This window comes from Cupressus sempervirens, chromosome 11, assembly GCF_028749045.1.
Source record: "Cupressus sempervirens isolate cs-2001-9-10 chromosome 11, ASM2874904v1, whole genome shotgun sequence".
In the NCBI taxonomy this organism is placed as follows: Eukaryota; Viridiplantae; Streptophyta; class Pinopsida; order Cupressales; family Cupressaceae; genus Cupressus; species Cupressus sempervirens.
The window spans coordinates 245,946,194-245,965,050 of NC_143128.1; positions in this window are offsets into that span (position 1 = coordinate 245,946,194).

Sequence of the window (18,857 nt, forward strand, 5' to 3'; positions counted from 1 at the left end):
CAGTCAATCTATGGCCATGCCCTAGCTCTGTGATTGCATTGTCATGTCATTCCCTTGTGATCTTTGTGCCCTTGCCCTTTCTTTGCCCTTATTGCATACATATTCCATAATCCAAATATTAAAACAATAGAACTCACTCAACCTATGCTAAGTGACTTTACTCAAGATCCTGCAAAAAAATAATGCAGACTGGGAAAATGGGGTAGTATTCACAAGAAATTTTACAAAAACATATCAAAGAATATATTTTTAGAAATAAATAGGCCATAACCTAGTTAAATTTTTCTAGTTGTTGATTACTTGGGTTCATTACAAATTCCTGTAGAAATTCCATTACATTAGGTACAATAAAATGAACTATTGGCTATTCCTAAATAGCAGGATCACATAGAGTTTTCCAATGTGATAAAATTGCATATATAGATGCATCACTTGCATGCTAGGCATGAAGTGCATTCCCCAATTTATAACAAATGGTTGGATATAAAGGCTCCATATGATGGCCAAACAATGGAAGCCAAGGATGTAACCATGCATGTATTAGCACAATCTCCTTGCAAGGATCCCAAGTATCTTCTGCTACTGTTAATTTGGGCATCACTATATGATCTTGATTGAATATTATTAGGTACTAAAGTTGATAGTAACTTCTCACATGTCTCCAAAAAATGTAGCATAGGTTCAGGGTCCCTTGTCTCCTAGGAATTTGTAGTAGCTATTCTCACTATTGGAAGAATAACCTTAGTGAAGAGTTGAGTGTAAGTAGTCGAAGAAGCAAGTTTTTCTTCTATGAAAATGCCATAATCATGAGACTCGTTCCCTTATAGAAGGCTCTATGACAATGACATTACCTCTAAAACATGCAAAGGATGTTGATGTAGTTCCCATTATTGATACACTCTTATAAGCAATTTCAAAGCAATACATGACAAATTGCATAACTTGTAGTCCTCCTGATGTTTGGACTATAAATTCTCAAAGACACTTGCAAGCGATTGCAATGTCATAGTACCTACTACAACACTTTCCTCAATTCTATCAAGTGCTCCCATAATATCCTCTATGTTGTCTAGCTATTGTTTCAACTATGTAGTCTCTTTCTAAAGCCACTCCTTCTCCTTCTGGTATATTGCTGCATACTCTCTCTTGTGCCTTAAATTTTGATCAAACTTTTGAATATCTGCCTCTGGCATGTCTAAAACAAACTTTACACTATGTTGTAACTCTGGAATAGGTTTTTGATCCTCCATAGCTTTCATTTCTATTTTCACAATTTAAGTAAATAAGGAAGATAATGTGTATGGCTTGTGATCATTTGGATCATTTGGGTCTGTTTTGAGATATGTCACTTGTATAGACTTCAATATTGAAATTTATAGAGAAAAATAGCTAAATTTATTTTTAGATATGTCATTTCAACTTTAGTATTGATTTTAATAGAAAAAAATACTTGGTTAATGGAAAGGAAAATAAATAAATAAAAATTAATGATAAATAACTTTAATAATAGAAGTAGTAATGTAAAATCTTACATATAGATTTTAGTATGCTTTAATAGAATAAATTCCTCATCTAATGGGTAGGAAAATTAATAATTTATTTTATATAAATATAAATATAAATAGAAATTATCTATTATTTAATAATAATAATTAATTCATATTATATATGTGAGCACATGTTAATATGTATATGTGTGTGTGCATGTACATTTCTCATTTTTATTTACTTATTGGCCCACAATCTATTAATCTTTCTATGATTTGTAATCGAAGATAGATGCAAAGGCATGTCATTGAGAACCTTCCATCCATCTAAATTATTTAGACCTACATGTCATTCTTATCCATTATATGTCAACCACAAAGTTTACTAGTTGAATAATCCACATACAATTAAGAGTTGGCATGTCATTCAATTGAAAGGTTAAAACAAGAAAAATAAAAATAAAAAATGTCATAAAAGACTCTCTCTCAAGGAGAAATGGAGATTAAAAGTCAAGTGTAAGTTCTAAAATCTCTTGTACCAATGGAGTTCACAAAGATCCAAAGTTAGACAATAGTAGACCTACTTGAATAACTTGATTTGGTGAGAGGGTAATGTTGATATTAATGTGCGGTTAGTGATTAATTATAGATTTACAAATATGAATAAAATAGTACTCACATAGTCCCATCAAGGGAGACAAATATGCAAGATTTGCATAGCTTATATCCTACATCAATAATGGAATATAAATAAATTTAGCAAACAGAAATTGAGAAACACAAGTATATAAGAAACTCACACAATGAAATTCTAACACAAAAATCTTTGATGATTCTATGAATGATTTGCACATTGAGAATCTCTACACACGTCTCATACAAAAATATATTTGAAGAAGACCTTCCTTAGGAATAAAAGAAGGAATCAAATAGTTTATTTTGTCAAATGATCAAATGTGTGAGGGAATATGAATGGGAGAAAGACAGTCCAAATAAGTAATCAATATGAAATGGGAGTTCTGTTGATGTAGTAGATGGAGATATAAATGGATCATATTTATAGTGGTGAGATGGGATCATTGGGTGAGAAATTCGAAGAAGATAGTGTGATAAAATATATTTCATCTTTATATCTATTGGAAGCATGAATGCTAATGATATTCATTTGAGGGATTATTGTAGATATGTCATCATGATAATATGTTACATTCATGACCATGTTTGTTATTGATGTCAACATAGTAGTTTTATGTGATATCTGATAGAAGAACAATGGAAGGATCAAGTTGGTATAGATATATCATGGTGTACATTTTAGTAGCAAGGTTAAAGGGAGATACTACTAAATGTCTAGTATATCTAGCTAACCTCAGAAGTACAAGATACTAAGTATGGAAGAAGTTATGCAAGTTTTGGTAAAGAATATTCTAAGATAGATTTTATAGAAACTTGTTCTAGTAAACTTGTTATATCTCTTAGAAAATTTCTTATTTTGAGAAGCTAAAGTTAAAGATGTGAAGAAGATAGGTTAATTAGGATGTCGATAAGTTCTCTAGTCATAAGATTACATGTATGGAAAAATATTCAAGTTGGAAGGCAAAAGATTAATGTTATCACTAAGTGTAACATGTTCTTAATGTGGTCCTATAATAATTAATTGAGAAGGTGTAAGAACTACTCAAGGAATTATTTTATGGATTTGATATAAAGGAAAGATATTTTCCTTTATCTTTGGTATTGAAGAGAAGTAATTATAAGCAGCACAAAGAGCAGAATGTGAATTTGAGTAGAGCAAAAAGGAAGTGAAGGAAAATTCATTGATAGGGTTTTATTGAGTGACCCATAGTTGGATACTTGGATTCAAGGTTTGTGACCTAGTCTACAAGGTGTGACAATGATTGGTTTAGTTGATGGAATAGAGGAAAGAGGAACTTAATAGTAAATTACGTTTGGGCAGTGAACTCTTCTTGTAATTGAAATTGCATGTTTGGGCAATGGGCTCTTCTTGCATACATTATACTACAACTCCTAATAGGATTGGCAAAACTCCTAATAGGGTTGGAATCTCCTAACAGGGATTCAAAATCTCCTAAGAGGGACTCATATGTGCTAAATGTTGTAATAGACTCCTAACTAGGTCCATCCTCTAACAAGGAATATTTATAATAGTACATCATCTTGTGGGCATCATTCCCATCTAGGTTTTCCCTCTGATCAAGGGTTTCCATAGTTATATTTGGTGTAATTATCTATGTGCATCTTGTTACAATTATTTTTACTTTGGCTGGATCGATGAGATTGTTTAAGGTTGATAAATATTTTAATTGTTGGATAACTAATTCACCACCCCCCAGTTATCTTGGTGGACTATTTTTTCTAAAAATTGGTATCAGAGCATCAAGTTCTTGAAGATAAAGTTTAACAACTTTGGGAGACCCATAACGAGCATATATAGGAATGATAGTCCTACATCTGATAGAGCATATTTTGATACTCAGATGGTGGAAATTCTTGGTGAGTTATTAGATTTTTGTAAAGAATAGAACATTGAGTTTTCAGATCCAAAATTCTTCTATTTTATACAAAAGAGAAAAAGCATAAGAAAAGATAGATCTAGATCTGAAGAAGACATAAAGATAAAGGAATATATTGATCTACTTACAAAGAGAGAACCAAAAGGTATGAAAATTTATGTCTATTGGTCATTTTCATCTAGATGCCCTTAGAGAGAAAGGAAAACTAGAAAAGGTTTACTTTCTAATCAAGTTGAAGAATTTAGAGCAAGTATGGAATGATTCTTGATTGACTATGATAATGAGTCAAGATTGGTTAATGAAGATGAAGTAATAAGAGATACAACTTTGGTAACTATTATGTAAAGTGAAAATATAAGAGTTGATGAGAAATTCAAGATACAAGAAAGAATAATTGATTACAATCCAGATGATGATGTTGTTACTAAACCAAGGAATGATGAAGTATTTCTTCAGACTAATAATGATCTACAAAATGAAGGAGATCTAAGGCAGGAACAAAGCTTAGAACCTTCAACATAGCCAAGAGTTGATATAAGAGATCCTACTTTAGGTAAGAATATGACAATGAATCATCCACTTGAGTAGATAATCAGAAGTAGAGATAAAGGTGTGGTGACAAGAAGTAGATTCAATGAAGAATGATGTTTGATATCTCAAGTTGAACCTAATATCAAGCATGTAAAGATGACAATTAGAAATAAGCTATAAAAGAGGAATTGGATCAGATAGTAAATAATGAGACATGGGAATCGGTACCCAAACCAAAAAATAAGAATGTGATAGGAACTAAATGGGTATTAAGAAACAAGATGAATGAACAAGGAAAATTTGTCAGGAATAAAGAAAGATTGGTATGTAAAGGTTACTCATAGCAAGAAGGAATAGAATATGATGAGATCTATGCTCCTATGGCTAGAATTGAAGCACTATGGTTATTCTTAACATAAGTAGCATATAAGAAATTCAAAGTGTATCAAATGGATGTCAAATAAGCAATTTTGAATAGAGAACTTGAAGAAGAGGTGTACATAAAGCAACCTTGATTTTTTCTTTTGACAGATGACAAGGACATAGTATGCAGATTGAAGAAAGTATTGTATGGCTTGAAGAAACATAGTATGCAAGGTTAGACAAACATTTGACAAAGCTTGGATATAGAAAAGGTATAGCAGATAGTAATACATATTAGAAAGAAATTGATGATGGATTGATGATTTTGGTAATATTTGTTGATGATATCATATTTGGAGGAAATGATGATGAAAGTGACAAGTTTGTAGAAGAAATGAAGAAGGAATTTGAAATGAGTATGATAGGAGAGATGAAATATTTTCTAGAATTACAGATTATATAGGATAAAGAAGGAATATTTATTTCTCAGACTAAGTATTTGAAGGATTTACTAAAAAGGTTTGGTTTGGAAACATGTAAACCCATTTGAACATCTATGGTAACTAGACATAAGTTATCTACAAAGGATGAGACACCTATTGTTGAGCAAAAGAAGTATATATCTATGATCAGAGGATTGCAATATCTGACTCATGTAGGGTTAGATATAGCAAATGCGGTTGGAATTGTTGTAAGATTCCAAGCTGATTCCAGAGAAGCACGTTATGCAATAGTCAAAAGGATATTTAGATACCTAAATGGAACATTAGAGTTTGGATTGTGGTATGATAAATCTAATGATTTTACGTTGTGCTTATATTGATGCTGATTGGGTAGGTTGTATGGATGACAGAAAGAGCACCAATGGTGAAGCCTTCTTTCTTGGAGGAAGATTACGTTCTTGGCTAAGAAAGAAGTAGGATTGTACCTCACAAATTATAGTAGAAGTAGAATATATTGTAGAAGAAAACAATTATAATCAAGTTGTTTGGATGAAGAAGATGCTAAAGGATATAAGGATAGAAATCAACGAGCCTATTGTCATACATTTTGACAACACAAGCATAGTAAATATGTCTAAGAACCTAGTGTCGCATTCTAAAAATAAGTACATTTCTATTAAGTATCACATGTTGAGAGAGAAAATTAGAGAAAATGAAATTAGATTAGAATATGTGAGCACTAAAAATTAGATTGTGGATATTTTCACTAAGCCTCTTCCCAAAGAGACTTTTGAGTATTTGCAAGGTATGTTAGGGGTTATTTCCCTTCCTAAATTAGAGTAGATGATGCAAGAGTGCATTGGTATAGTGTAATAGAGCACCACTATTTTTCTGGACTAAATGTTGATGCTTCTTGTATGGGGGAGTATCTATGATGGACAAAGTCATCTAGGAATCTTATTGGATGTTGTTTTGAATAGTGTCTTTAGACACTTGAGCTAGTAAGAATTAGTTTTTGTAGAGTTTTTTGGTTGTTGAAACCTTTGACATTGATGTGAAAGGGAGAGAAGTTTAGCATGAAAAATAAGCAAGAACAAGTACAACATGTTTGGGAGAAGTTTAACATGAAAATTGTTTTGGAGAAATACAACATGGAAAAATAGAGAGCACATTGAGGTATATCAATGAGGGAGAATGATTGATAAAGAAAATTTGAAAAGAAAGATTAACAATCTTTTGCAGTTGGTATTTTTGCAAATAGATTTTTTTCATCTATGTTACCATCAATTTCAAAGGGGGAGATTTTTGAAAGCATGAATGTTGATGATATTCCTATGGGGGAATATTGTAGATATGTTATCATGATGATATGTTACATTCATGACTATTTTTGTCATTGATGTCAACATAGAAATTTTCTATGGTATCTCACAGAAGAATAGCAGAAAGATCAAGTTGGTACAGACAAATGATGGTGTACATTCAGTAGAGAGGTTAAAGGGAGATACTACCAAGTGTCCAGTATATGTAGCTAACCTTGAAAGCATAAGATGTTAAGTCTAGAAGAATCTATGAAAGTTTTGGTAAAGATTGTTCTGAGATAAATTTTGTAGAGGCATGTTATGGTAAACTTGTTAAATCTTTTAGCAGAATTATTATTTTGAGAAGCCAAAGCTAAAGATGTGAAGAAGAAATGTTGATAATGAAGTGGCTAAGTTCACTCATCATAATGTTACATATACAAAAAAATATTCAAGTTGCAAGTTTAAATATTAATGTTATTGCTAAGTGTAATGTGTTCTTAATGTGGTCCTATAATAATTAATTGAGAAGGTGTAGCAACCAACTTAGGGAATTTTTTTATAGATTTGATATAAATGAAAGACATTTTCCTTTATATTTGGTATCAAAGAGAAGTGACTTTAAGTAGCACAAAGATCAAAATATAAAGTTGAGAAGAGTAGAGTAGAAGTGAAGGAAACTTCATTGTCAAGGTTTCATTAAGTGATCCAAAGTTGGATACTTGGATCTGAGGTTCATGACCTAGTCTACAAGGTTTGATAGTGATTGGTTCGATTAACAATATAGAGGAAAGAGGAACTTAATAGTAAATTACTTGTTTGGGTAGTGAGCTCTTCTTGTAATTGAAATTACATGTATGGATAGTGAGGTCTTCTTGCATAAATTGTACTACAACTTCTAATAGGGTTGACACAACTTGTAACCGAATCGGAATCTCCTAACAAAGATTCAAAGTCTCCTAACAGGGAGTCATATGTATTAAATGTTGTAATAGACTCCTAATAGGGTCCATTCTCTAATAAGGAGTATTTATATTAGTACATCATCTTGTGGGCATCATTCCTACTGGAGTTTTCCCTTTGATGAAGGGTTTCCCTAGTTAACATATATGGTGTAATTGTCTATGTGCATTTTGTTATGGTTTTTGTTTACTTTGGTTGAATGGATAAGATTGTTTAAGTTTGATAAATGTTTTAATTGTTGGATAACTAATTCACCCCTTTGAACCCCTCTCAGTTATCTTGGTGGACTATTGTTTCTAAAGATATCAAGTTTTCCAACTTACTTATTGGGAATCACAAAAATAACATATATTTACAACAAAAAGTACTCAAATGATACAACATGGTCAAATTGTATTTATATGTTAGGTGCCCTACAGCCCGTAGGCACATTTTAATGTAGTTCACTAAAGAAATACATGGCAATTTTAATGTAGTTTAGTGAAGAAATACCTTATTCAATAATTCTACCATCTTAAAAACCATATGTGCAGATATAAACATTGAGTACAACATGTCCAATATTTTTGTAGATATACACATTAATTAAATCAAATTTTTCTTTCAAACCATATGTGTAGATATAAACATTAAGTACAAAATGTCCAATATTTTTGTAAATATACAAATTAATTACGCCATTTTTTTCTTTGAAAACCATATGTGTAGATATAAATGTTAAGTACAAAATGTCCAATATTTTGCACATATGTACACATTAATTGCACCAAAATTTTCTTTCAAAACCATATGTGCAGATATAAACATTAAGTACAACATGTCCACTATTTTTGTAGATATATACATTAATTACACCAAATTTTTCTTTCAAAACCATATGTAAAAATATAAACATTAAGTACAACCAATTCAATAAGGTTACAAGTATAATTTATTCCCATGAAGAAGGATCATGTCATATAATACAAAGGAATTTGATCAAAATAGGGAGATAATCATTAGATTGTTGTCTAAATTTCAAAGAGAAGGCAATGCCAAATGTTATTTTCCTTGCAAGTGTTGTAATGGCTCAAAGACAAGAACTATATAAAAATCAAAAAAGGTAAGAGGCATTGTAGGGAGAATGGTTACATTGAAGGGGGTTTGACTATCATCCATTGGTAAGTTTTTTGTTATATTTTTTTCACAATTAATATACATATGAACCACAAAACGGGGTTTGATTATCATCATTTTTATATAGGTCAATCTTGCTAGGGTAGTACATGATATGGACCACCACATCTCGGAGGAAGAGGGAGGTGTGATTATTGAAGGAGAAGATAATGATACCATGGAAGATCATGATCATGTCCCAAAAAACACATTTGAATATGATGGTACAAATGCATTGATCCATGACACATTTCATACTGGTACTACTACTGTTGATGATTATTATTATTATTATTATTATCATGAGGATGAAATTGAGGCCATCCATGATATAGCTCTACTTGAGAAGGCAAATGCAATCCTTTATGAAGGATCCCAATCAACTCTTCTCTTTTTTGTATAGTTGTTGGTGAATTTGAAGGTTATGAATGGTTTGTCCAATATAACAATGTCATGTATGCTAAGGTTTGTCATATACATCATTATAGGCTATAAAAGGTTAAAAATTTACCATTAAGATTGTTTATACTAATGACTTTTTTTTTTGTTGTAGATTGATAAGTGACTATTTGCTACCACCATCAAATGTTCTCCCTCACTCATACCAAGAATTTTGTGCCACTATGAAACATATTGGAATGGAGTATCAAGCAATAGATGTTTGTCTTGAAGATCATGTTATTTATCATAAAGAGCACAAAAATGCAACATAATTCTCTAAATGTCATATGAGAAGATATCGAGATGATTAAGTGACAAAAAAGGTACCTCACAAGGTTCTTTGTTACATCCCCATTATTTCACATCATAAACAATTATTAAGGTGCAATAGCTTGGCAAAATTTATGGATTACCATGCATGCAATAGAAGTAGAGATGACATTATTCAAATTCTTATGTATGGTTCAAAATTTATGGACATAGAGGAAAAGTGGCCACACTTTAAAGAAGAACCTCAGAATCGTAGTCTTTCTCTAGTAACTGACAATGTCAATCCATTTGGAGAGATGATATCTCTTTACATGGTGTGACTTGCTTTTGTTATCAATAATAACCTTCCTCCATGGATATCAATAAAGAGGGATCACATTATTCTGGTAATGATCATTCTAGGTATTTTATTATATTATTGTTACCTATATTTAATTATAAGTCTTGCAGTGAAATGACCACAATGATTATTTGATGTTGTTCATACAACTAGGTAAGTACCAAGTGAAAGATATAAATGTATATATTATGCCTCTTATCAATGAGTTGTTATTGTTATGGAATGGTTTCACTATGTATGTAGTTTCAATTCCATGCAATGCTTGGGTGGACAATTCATGATGCCCCAGGATTGACATATTTTTGTGCTATGTTATGCTAAAATCTAGATGTACACGATAATACTAATTACCAAAAATGAACATATTTAATCCAAATGTATCATTATCTTGTAGGTCTTCAAAAAAAGGGAAAATTTACATGTCCAATGTGTGGTCAAAAGATGAAATCTCATCATTGAAAAAGTTTAAGAAAATAGGTGTTTGATGAGAATAGGCACTTCCTCCACAGAAATCATAAGTATCAAAGTGCTAAAAAACATTTTTTCAATGGGAAATAAGAGAATACATCAAAGCCATGAAGAATGACACCTCGCCTATGGCTGTTGGAATATAATAGAATTTGAGGTAGTATCGCTCCATCTAATGGTTTATGTTTGGAAATTATGTATTTTGATTGTGTTTTGTTGGCTAATTATGTAATTGATGATCTTGAAGGTCATCAAGGCATCATTTATCACCTTCCAAAGGGACTAAAATGTTATCCTAGAGAATTTAGTAGGCTACCCTACTACAAGTAGCTTCAAATTGTGCATTTCTTTGATACTATGCATATAGGAAAGAATGTAATAGAGACACTGTCAAAATTATTGAATGGAAAGCATGACAAAGAAAAAATGGCCAAAATTTGTAGTGACATGCATGATTCCAATCATTCAATGAAAAATATCATTGAATCAAATAGCAACGGAGACCAAATTAATACAAGTTCACTTCCTTGTGTTGGAGTTCTTTTGGTAAGGAACATATCAAGTGGGTTTAAACCTAATACTAAGAAACAATAAGATAGGGACAAGCCTAAGGATGAGCTAAATCCTATATTCAACAAGGCTAAATTTTAGTTTTGGACCAACATTAATAGAGTCATCAGGACTCACTTCACTTTAGGCTTTGCAAGGCCAATGCAAGAAAACCTTAGGGGTTGATCTTATTAATTTGATACTCTTCTCTATAAGACTATCCCCTATAGTAGAAATGGTCAATACTCTTGTATGATTTGCTAATAAATTTATAATCATAGTAGCTAACTACAATAAAAAATTAATAGAAAATAAGCAATGACCAACACTTTTAGTTCTTTGTACATAAAATGGTAAATTGATATTTGATTAAAGATTTGGATCTTAGCATAACCCAGGTATGGAATAGTGGAGAACATGCAATCTCTAAGTTGACCAATCCCTTATCCATTAGGCATCAACTAAACCTTAACATACACATGGACACTTGATGTATACTCATATATCTAGACATCTGATCTATCTATTTAACTTGCAAATAGACATCTATCTTTATAAAAACTCTCATACTTATTGAATATCCTCCTAGTGAAAACTACAACCCTGTCAAGGTAAACAAGCATTTACTTGGCTCTTTGTTCCAATAGAAAATCTATCCAAACATGCAACCTTAAGGGATTACAATTGATTTTAAGCTCTTAGTTCTTAAACACAAAACATTGCAGGTAATAGAGGAAGGAGATGAGAATCAGAATCAAACTAAGAAAAATGAAGCTCTTGTATTAATCTCATTGAAACCAATACATCATATGTATGTCAAAACTTAGAAAATAACCCCAAGGAATGACTGTGTTGTATAAAATGCTTCAAAAGAAATACATTTTTGTTGTTCATAATAGAGGATTACTAAGAAATGGTGTCATGGTAAAAATTGGAACCTTCCCGGTCTCACAATAGTGAGAAAATCTCAAAATCGGAACCCCTACAAAGAGAAAAGAAGAAAGATTAATAGAGGAGAAGATATTTCAGGATCTTGAATCTGAAACTAACATGTGTCCTGCTTAAATTGTCTTTATTATTTTGTTGTTGAAACTTAGCTTCCTTCATCTACCTACAATTAAAACCATAAATGATGTAACAAAATATCTGATATATCCCTCAAAACAACTAGCAAAATATCCTCTAAAGAAAATATCATAAAATATGCTAGAGCTTCAAATCTAATCTTGGCTTGTCACTTCTGCTTTTACCGTGAAATTCAACTGTACTATCGACAAAAACTTCATTGCTTCCAACTACCTCTAAAACAATTAAATCATCTTTACAGCTACTCAGGGAACATGATCACATCAAAACTTGATCTAATCCTGATATTACTTCATCTGAGAACATCAAATCTACCTTTACACTATGGATACCCCAAAATTACAAATCCTCCTATAGCTGTATCTAGTGAATACTTGTATAAAAATTGATTGTATAAATGGATAGACCATTTCTTGCCAATTTTAACAGTATATTATAGTGCATATTTTGGATAAAAATCATGCCTCTATGGTCCATTTGAATATTCTAGCCCCAGGATATGAACAAAGTTAAAAAATGAAAAATTTAAAAGATCATATAGTGTAAACTATATAAAAATAGTAAATTCATTTAAATCTTCAATTTTTTTGAATGAACACATAGATTTGAATTTATATGATTTTAATCTTCATTTTATTCCCATATCCATTTTTCCTCATCTCTCCCACCACATGAAAAATTTCCACTTGCCAATTAACCTAAGTGGGCCCCACATTTTCTCATGCCATATTTTAATATTTTGATTTTGCAATCTTACAATAATACAATGAAATCGTAATATCTTAAGCTTTATGCTTCTCATTCCCAATCTTACAAACAAGGCAATTTTTGTAATGTTGTAGTTATTTATCCTTATCTCTCTAATCACATGACAAGAGGCCCCATCATAGCATCTTATCCAAAAATTCTACCTCTTACAATCTCCTAGCAAACTAGGCATTGTTGTAACATTGCGAGCCACAAATTTCTCACTGAGCATAGCATCTTACACCTTCTTTTTTGGCCTCTTGATCACACGATGGATCATAGCATCGTAGGCCTTCTTGTTTCTTCCTTTGACCTCATGTTGGGTATCTTGGTGTAATATTGAAGCACATCAATCTTTCATATCCAATCTCAGAAAATGCCCATGGCCACTATAACATCATATCACTTCAAATTTCCTCACGTAATCTTACAAAATTTTGTAGTATCGTAGGCCTTTGACTTCTAGCTCCTAAACTCACGATGACCATCCGTGATGTTCCACATGTCACTCCATCTTTGGCATGTTTGAACAGTTAAAATTATGCTCCATATTCACCAAGTTGGTTGCAGGTGGGACCCTCCACATGTGCAACGGCTTGTTCATCAAACGTGCCTTAGAAGATACTGGAGTATCTTGTGCTCTTATATTTACAGTAAAATAGACTACCTCCCATAATAAATATGGGACTAACCATATTTAACGTCATCCCCTAATCAAATGCAGACCTCGATACAAATAGTTCTTCTGCCTCAGAAGCTTCTCCTTTCATTGTGGACTGCATGACCATATTCACTTGCATTGGGTGGCTCCTTGAACGTGGATGTTCTATTTTTCCTCTACCTTTAGATCTGATTACCTACTATTGGATGCCTTAGCACTACCTTTGGCCTACAAGTAGATTTTATTCCTTGCCTTGACATGGACTTTGCTTCACTATGATCTAAAGCTCCTTCAATGTCATTTTCCTCCATCGATGCGAGGGAAAATTCAAAAGTTCATATGATTGAAGAGGTGGGCTTAAGATTCCATTCCAATGTTAGCAGCTACTCAATCCCAAAATGTCATTATATTCTTGATCATGATCAGGTACAAGATATTTGAATGTAAACTAGGCCTCATGTCACTATTTGACACTTAGCCAAATATGCAAAACTAAACATTCCCAAAATAGAACTTCACAAAATGATTTGGAATGTTAGTTTATAATCATAGAATGCATAGACATGCTAAATGCAAGGTTTTAGAAATAGAAAACACCTTATAGACCTTAAAATGATAATCAGGTACATAAGCATGAAAATGTGCATATATAACTCAAAGTGACTCAAAAATTTGGAATAGTACTCAAAATGGGGAATGCAAATTTGGATCCAATTGGTGGCTCTATTTAGGGGTGCATGCTCCTTGCGAGCATGACAATGATTCATATCTCTGGAAGAAGAAGACCACTCAAAAACTCTCTCTGAACAACTTTATTGAAAATAGGGAATCTATTCTAATTGTACAAGATGGTGATCCCGAGCCACTAAAACTTCAAACTTCTTACCTCTATTAAACACATGATTTTCATTTATGTGTTTCTAAGGTAAGCTAGAAAAAAAAAATCCATCATTTTTATTAAACACAACAAAATTCTCAATTAGCTCAATTGGGAAAAAAAAAATAACTTTCTTGACTTTCATAGTGCATGCTAGGGACATCGTTAACATAATGCTCACTATGAAAGTAGGGGTCAACATGCTCAATATACCAGGATCAAACTGATAACTATCTTCAATAGATGAATTATGCATGCTATCAAGTTTGAAAGTGAAAGATTCATACTCAACCTGGGATAAAAAATGAGAGATACCTTGAAAATATGTATCTTTATGTATAGTTGGTTGGTATTCAAATGATTATTCAGATTTATACTCACAAATGTTATCCATGTTAATAACTGAAAGTAATCTAGGGCTCTTTAGTGATTCTTCATAATCAGCAAATGGATCATTCATATTAGAGAATTCATCATAAAATTCTTGGCAAGGTGCACACAGATTTTCAATAATCATTTCATCTAACACCTCATCATCATCATCACAAAATGAAATATCATCAATATAACCACTATCACACTTAAAAGAAAAATAATCTAATCTCTTACAGTATCAAGATAACATTTTCCCATCAAGCTCTGGCTCAACCAAATTTGAAAATTCCATGTGCCCTTCAAAAAGTGGGTTGATAATTCCATGTAGATCTCCCTTGTAGACATTAAAAAAAGTGATGTGTTGATCAACATCAAACTCTTCACCATACAATGGATTAGTGAAAATCTTGAAACCATTTCCAACATCATTATCATGAAAACTTTCACCATGTGAAGAGGAAAAAATAGAATCGTCATCATCATCTACTAAAGACACAACATCCACTTTATCAACTAAGCATGTGGAATATAAATCAATATTACTCACATCATCTTCACTAAGATGATTGAAATGACTTTTCCACCAATCATCTCTTATTTTATCACTGGGTGTTGTTGTAGTAACCATAGAATTACTTATATGTTGATGATTACAACTACATATAGCCCCGTGACATTCATCTATACAACTAGGTATTTCATATTTATAAATAATTTATTTGTCCTCACATTGTGTACACAATTCCTCTCCAAAACCTTCAACTACATGCTGGTTTATACAACTCAAAGATGGAATTTCACTTTCATTTTTAGATCTAGAAAAAGAAACCATACCTTTACTTGACAAGGACATTTACTTTCCTCATTGCTCTCTTCTTCCCAATCTGCACTAGACTCATATGAAGATGAACATTTAACATCATTGTCCTCACTTTGATTTGAGTAACCACTCTAACCATCTTCTTCTTATGATGGCTCTTCATCATTTATCGGATTAGAAACATTGTTCACATCAATTGAAACACAATTTTCAGGCTCTTCACCCATGTAAAATTGAGATGAATGCCTTGCAACTTCATGATTACTTACATTCTCAACACAAAGAAAATCATCAATAGGAGAAGCAACAATTGAAATTAAATCTTCTACAAATAACTTATTAAATGAATCAACCTTAACATCTATTGCTAAAGTACTACCAAGATGTGCACTTTATTCGGCAAGAACAAGATCATCTATTTTTTGAAACAAAGAGACTTCAACTTCAACTTCACATGTTTTTATTCTAAATTTTTAATAAGATTATCTACAACTGTAGGGGAATGTATATATTGATCTATATTTGAATACTCAACACGATACTACTCTTCATTTTTTACTTCATCATGCAGGCAAACACCCTTGGAGAAATGACTCCTAGTTAGTCTATACCTTCCATTTTTTTTCAATCTCTATTGCTGTCATAAAAGCTTGATAAAAAGTCTTGGGCTCTTTATTCCTCAACCAATAACTCATTTTCTTATCAAATGCATCCAAATAAAGTACTAAACACACTTGATCATCTATTCTACATTTATTAGGAGTCTCATTCAAGGTTCTTGCAAATCTGATATTGAAAGCAGGAATGAGTTCACCATTCCTAATTTGAATTTTCAAGAACTACCCAAAAGAATTAGAGATTCTTACCCTTTCCTCAACTTGTTGCATGAAAGTTAAATGTAACTCACCAAAAGATGAAATATAAAATTCCGGTAAAAAGGTGAACCAATCTCAAGCATCACCTTCTAAAGTTTGAACAAACAACTTCATATGCACGTCTTCATGAGAAATCTCAAAATTAGCAATCAAATCATTGAACATCTAAATATGTTGATTAAATAAATCCAAATGGTTCCCACTAAACTTAGGCAAATGTTTTCTAAGATCATATAGCATAGGGTTTGGGAAACCATGAATGCCATCAAAATTTAATGGCATGTACCTTTGGGTAGAGATAGATCTATGATTTTGGTCAATGGACTACATACCAGGTGAAAAGAAATTTTCCATTTCTTGCAAACTTACAACCCAAAAAAATAACTTTCAAAATTTACAGCTTGCAGTAGATCTAAAAACTCATCTACCAACTTAATCTCTAGCATAATCCAAGATGTAAATACATTTTCTAAAACTGCCTTTCATAAAATATGTTAAGATGCATTAAACACTTCTCCTACTTAGTGCTGAAAATATCACTTGATGGATAAACCTTTTTTATAACTTACTTTCCTCAAAAATAAATCTCAAGAAAGTGGAAAATACCTTAAATGTGATACTTGAAAACCTCTTCAATTCTATAAACAATAGAAAATTAAAATCTTGTCTTGATTTAGTAACTCTTGCATAGCATCACACATTTCCCTTATAACCATTACCAAGGGCCAGAGATGACTTCTTCAAATCTACATTCCAACTGTTGCAACCTTCACAATGCATTGGTACAAAGATATAACTTCAATTTTCCACTCACTAAGACAGAAAATATTTTTCTAGCTTGCACAAGACAACAAGGTGTTCCAAAATTTACAACAGGTATTTGAAAACTTACACACAACCTTGGAATTTCACACCTTTGACAAAGTGAAAGAAACCTTTATTCTTGACCCTTAGATTCATAGTAGTACCTTTTGTTCATTTATCTATCACTAATCTTCAAAGTTACTACTATCAAGAATAAGGCACAACCAAGAGACACAAACCTAGCAGGGATATGAGAAAAAAATTACAATTCCTTACTACTGTAATAGTTTCATTGTGTCTCTCCCCAAAAGAGTCGCCATATTGTTGGATTTTCTTTTTGGGAAGGAACATATCAGGTGGGTTTAAACCTAATGCTAGGAAAAAATAAGATAGGGACAAGCCTAAGGATGAGCTAAATTCTATATTTAGCAAGGCTAAATCTTAGTTTTGGACCAACATTAACAGAGTCATCAAGACTCACTTCACTTTAGGATTTGCAGGGCCAAGGTGAGAAAACCTTAGGGATTGATCTTATTAACTTGATACTCTTCTCTATAAGACTATCCCCTATAGTAGAAATGGTCAATATTCTTCTATAATTTGCTGATAAATTTTTGATCATTGTAGCTAACTACAACAAAAAAAGTAACTCAAAATAAGCAATGACCAATACTTTCAATTCTTAGTACATAAAATGGTAAGTTGATATTTGATTAAATATTTGGATCTCAGCATAACCTAGGTATGCAACAATAGAGAACATGTAATCCTTAAGTTGACCAGTCCCTTATCCATTAGACATCAACTAAGCCTTAACATACACATGGACACCTAAAGAATACCCATATATCTAGACATCTTATCTATCTATTTAACTTGCAAATAGACATCTATCTTCATAAAAACTCTCATACTTACTAAATATCCTTCTAGTGAAAAATACAACCCTACTAATGTAAAAAAGAATTTACTTGGCTCTTTTTTCCAATAGTAAATCTATCCAGACATGCAACCTTAAGGGATTACAATTAAGTTTAAGCTCTTAGTTCTTAAACACAAAAAATTGTAGGTAATAGAGGAAGGAGATGAGAATCAAAATGAAACTAAGAAAATTGAAGCTCTTGTATTAATCTCATTGAAACCAATACATCATTTGTATGTCAAAACTTAGAAAATAACACTAAGGAATGATTGTGTGGTATAAAATACTTCAAAAGAAATACATTACTATTATTCATAATAGTGGAATACTGAGAAATGATATCACAGTAAAAATTGGAACCTTTCTGGTCTCATAATAGTGAGAAAATCTCAAAATTGGAACCCCCTACAAAGAGTAGAGAATAAATATTTATAGAGGAGAAGATATTTTAGGACCTGGAATCTAAAATTGACATGTGTCTAGTTGAAATTTTCTTCATCCTATTGTTTTTGAAACTTAGCTTATTTTATCTTCCTGTAAGTAAAACAATAAATGATGTAAAAGAAATCTAATATGTCCCTCAAAACAATCAACAAAGTATCCTTTGAAGAAAATATCAGATAAACATCATAAACTATGTTGGAGCTTCATATCTAATCTTGGCTTGTCACTTCTACTTTTGCCATGAAATTCAACTGTAGTGTCAGTAAAAACTTCATTACTTCTAATTGCCTCTAAAACAATCAAATCACCTTTGCAACTACTCAGGGCACATGATCACATTAAAATCTGATCTAATCTTAATATTACTTCATCTAAAAACATCAAATTTCTTTTTACACTAT